This window comes from Clytia hemisphaerica, unplaced genomic scaffold (genome assembly GCF_902728285.1).
Source record: "Clytia hemisphaerica strain Z4C2 unplaced genomic scaffold, Clytia hemisphaerica genome assembly, whole genome shotgun sequence".
Classification (NCBI taxonomy): domain Eukaryota; kingdom Metazoa; phylum Cnidaria; class Hydrozoa; order Leptothecata; family Clytiidae; genus Clytia; species Clytia hemisphaerica.
In genome coordinates, this window is record NW_027104211.1 from 913,486 (window position 1) to 918,022 (window position 4,537).

The following is a 4,537-nucleotide window of genomic DNA, read 5'->3' on the forward strand; positions in this document are numbered from 1 at the left end:
CTCATGATTGGCTTATTAGTTTTTTCTGTTTTTTTTGCACAAAGATGTATAACTATAAACCCTCGAATGTGACGGAGCCCGACTTTCGAAAAAAAAGATTTTTGGGCAAAATTTGGGCTCCAAAAACGCATGTTTATCTATAAGAATCACTATTTAAGCATACATCAATATTCTTTGCCAAATTACTAAATTTTTTGACGAGATAGATGTTTTTTTGCTCACAAAGTCTTGAATATGAAAGAATATTTCAAGAGCATGAAATTTTGGTTTCTAAACGTTTTTTTATAAGAAACAAACGACTAATTTTAATAGATCGTCACTATTTGTGTTCTGAATGATTGTCTAATGGTCACGCTCACGTAGATATCAATTATATATGTGTTAAATGCAAAACCAGGTAGGTCCATAAAAGTATCACTTGTTTCTTTTTGGACCTACCCCGGTGGGTGGAGGTCCTTTAAATTAACCGATGTCCGTTCGTCCGTCCATTTGTTTGTTGCCAGCTTTTCTCGGGATTGGCTCGTTAGTTTTTTCTGATTTTTTACACAGTAATGTAAAATGGTAATTTTTTGGGCAAATTAGGGCCAAAAAGTTCCTAACATTTTATGGTTTTTTGGACTTTCTGTGAAACTGTGAAATGGCTCAAGCAGCTTTTTTCGGACAAAAATGTTTGGTCGTAAAATCTCATAATTCCATAAAATGCTTGTTGTAGTTTTTTTCTTTCAACACGAATCTGATTTCGACAAGGGCATACCAACAAACATCTACCCATAAATCTGTTGTTTTTCTTTGTGAATATTTATTATTTACTATCTAGTATCATCGATACTCGTATTTTTTGTCTAAAAATAAAGATTTTCTTAATACACCTTTTTGACCGTAGTCGCGCAGTCAGGCGCGTGCCATTTATAATTATTTAATTATTCCCCTAAACTCGATCCAGTCCTTTATTTACACCTTTTTCTATTGTCTATAGGTGCAAAAAAAAGACTGGGACGGTTTTAGGGTAGTAAAACGGACAAAAAAATGTCCGCGTGGCAATTGGCGGCTACGGTCGAAAAGGTGTATAGTATGGACAACAATTTTTTTGGCTCATTCGAAGCCGTCAAAGTAATGTTTTTTCAATGTTTGGCGTTCACTTTCTTGAGTTACGTTGAGAAATCGACCATATCCGTTGTCGTGGGTCCTAAAAAATGGGATGAGCTGGAGTTTTTACAAGACACTTCACTAATTGGTCATCAAAAGTGATAGAGATGACGCGTTCTTTAGAAAAAGTAATAGGATTCTTTTATTATATCTTAACGACCAACCAAATCAAATAGAGCTTGTAAAAACTCCAGCTTGTCCCTAAAAAATAGCCCCTTACTCTCGGGTACCTAATAACCGCCCCCCCCCGCTAAATAATTTTTCGAAAATTTTCCACCCAGGACATTCTTATTCCAACCCCCCCTCCGCTCATTAATTTTTGGGAAAATGTTTTTGAAAGTTCCCTTTTTTGTCTTAATTTTGCTGTATTATTAGCCTCCTTTTCAAACATTTTCCACCCAGGACATTTTTATTCCAACCCCCCTGCTTATTCCAACCCCCCTGCTTATCCCAACCCCTTCATCAGAGGTATCCCTTACAATTTGCTTACACAGCATATTTTTAAACAATAGGAAGAACAACTTTCCTCCCCTCTCCCGCGCCATGCGAGCATAAATTTTGAGAATTTTTTCTTTATCAAAGATGATATTTTATGGAGAAGATTAATTTGAAAAAGTCAAAATTTTTTGAGAAATTCGAAAAAATGAAAATGAAAAATGAATATAAATAAAGGTTGTTTTTTGTTTAAAAAGCAGTATTTGAAGTCTTGTATTAGAGCCTCGCTTTCAAATTTCTTGTCAGATTTTCGTGCTTTTTGAACATGAACAGTTAGATGAGCAGTTAAAATGTTCAAATTAGTTTGTGGCAGGGATGAGAGGAATTTTACATTTTACGAGTTAAATATTTTATAATCTATAGAAAACTATGACCTTTTAATACAATGCTTAAGATATAGGATAAAATCTCTGTAATATAATATTATTAATAATATTCCTTAAAAACTATTACATACATATTAACATTATCTTGAGATAAAATATTGGAGCATTGCTTTTGAAATAATTTTTCATCGCCATAAGTTGTCTCGTCCGATAAAGTCAAAGCCCAAAGGCAAAGGGCTAGAAAAATAATTTTTGAGGTGTACCTTATTCCAACACAAACAGTTCTTGGAAAATCAAGATTTTCGTCCAAAATTAGGACTTATGCTTATCTCAAATTACCGGACGATTATCTGCTAAATTTCTAATTTCTGAGATTCCATTCAAAATTTTCGTCGAGTTCCACCACTCCGTTCGAAAATGGAGCTAGTTCCACCCCCTCCCCCACAATCTCTGACCCACACCCATTTCAGGAAATTTTTCTAAGATGTAAAGTCGGCTATAAAAAACAAAAACAAAATAACAGAAATCCATCGTCAAAATATAAATAAAGCATATCTTAATAAAATCCGTTCGAAATATATTTCACAGCTTTACTTCGAAAAAATGCTAGTCAACCACGGCGTTGTATTACGACTTTATGGGCTCACTGTGTTCGCTACGTGGCTTTCCTGACCACTCTCCCGCGGTAATTTATTTTTCAAAAGCCCTATCCCCACGTCCCTGTGTCCAAGGAAAGGTAAAATCTTGCTAGTCTACTTCAAAAAACGAGGATAGTTTGTTCATAAAACGAGATTTCAGAAAAGCTTTAACTCGTCGTCGACTAAAAAATCTTACACTATCTAAACACCCCTGTGTCACAGACCAGGTGGACCTCCCGCCCCGGTGGAAAAATAGGCCAAAAAATCGTCCCCGGTGGAAAAAATACCCTACATTTTCAACCCCACTGGGAAATTGCCCTATGATTCTATCCCCATTGAAAATTGAATGGAAAAAATTGGACTCAAAAACCATCCCCACTGGAATTTTTGAGCTGGAAACAATAGATTTTCTATCTCCATTGGGATTTCGATAGAAATTTTCATCCCCACTGAGGGAAAAGGTTTCACCGGGGCACTGAGACAGGGGTGTATCTAAAAATCAAAAGTTCTAAAAAATTTTTTTAAATATTATTAATAAAAACCTTATCATACGCATCGCTTTTTAAAAATAAAGCATTCATTTTTATTGCTACTATGAATTTTCTTCGCACAAGAAAAGGAAGTATTTCGAAATTAAAATTTGTTTTGCTGTAGCATTTAAATGTTTTTTAGTATATAACCAAGTAGATGGTTAGCCATGCAGGCATGTTCCGTTCAATCAATTTTTGACGACATTTCTGGTCAAAAAATTGAATTTCGATGGTAATTTTCAATTTTCAATTTTTGAGTCAAAAAATTGAAAATTGAATTTTGATTGAAAGTTTCAATTTTATTTTTATTTCTGCCAGAAATGAACTGAAATTTCCAGTATCATCTTTGATTTTCTAATATAAACTTTTTGTATTGAAAATTGAAAATAATATTTTCAAATACTGAAATTTTGTCGTGAAGAATTGAATTTGACAAAACCAAACCAATTTGTAAAAAAACGTCTCGGGTGAAAAAATCGAAAGTTGAAAATGATTTACAACCAGTTACAAAGAAGACAAAGGAAACAATAGTTTTATTCAGTCTCTTCTTTGTTAGTCTAATTTTTCTCTTAATGTATCGATTACACACGCGTTTACTTCATTAAGAGCTGAAATGGAAGTGGCCAGAGTAAATAAGCACATCCAAAGTCAGTACCTTTTTAAAATCTGAAATCTGAGGCTCACATTTTTTTTAATCCGGGGGGGGGGGGTACCCCTTGTCGACCGACGGGGGTGCTCCGCTGAGGTTCGAAAAATGGACCCTTCGTGGGACTCGAAATTTGCAAAAAAAGTGACCCTGAACGGGACTTTCCAAAATTTTCTACTCTTCCCCAAATTTTCAAAATAGGCACCTACGAGGACTGATTTTCATTTTGGTGTTTTTGCGGCCCTACCTGGGAATCGTGGAGGTTAAAAAAGGTACCCTAACCAGCGGAGCATCCCCATAACCCACCTTGCCCTAGTACCCCCCGGGTTCTTAATTGTTCTTAGATTAGGCCAATTTCCAGCCTTCTTTGAAACTGTTCTTATAAAAAAGAGTGTAGTCAAATAGAAAAGGCCAGACAAAGACCAAAGGTATCCGAGAGTTAAATATTACGTAGGAAATTGCTCCAGCGTGAATTTATGCATAAGGTATTTAGAACCCAAAACTAAATTAAGCTGCAAAAGACCTGGAACTAGACAGCAACAAATAACAATAAAACCGATGAAACACTACTTTTGAGCATCTGTTTTCTGGAAAAGCAAGCGTGATAAAAAATTGGTTTGGTTTTGTCAATTTCAATTTCTTACGACACAATTTTCAGTATTTGAAAATATTATTTTCAATTTTCAATGCAAGAAGTTTATATTCGAAAATCAAAGATATACTTTCCCAAGAAATTTGCATGAATTGAAATTGCCA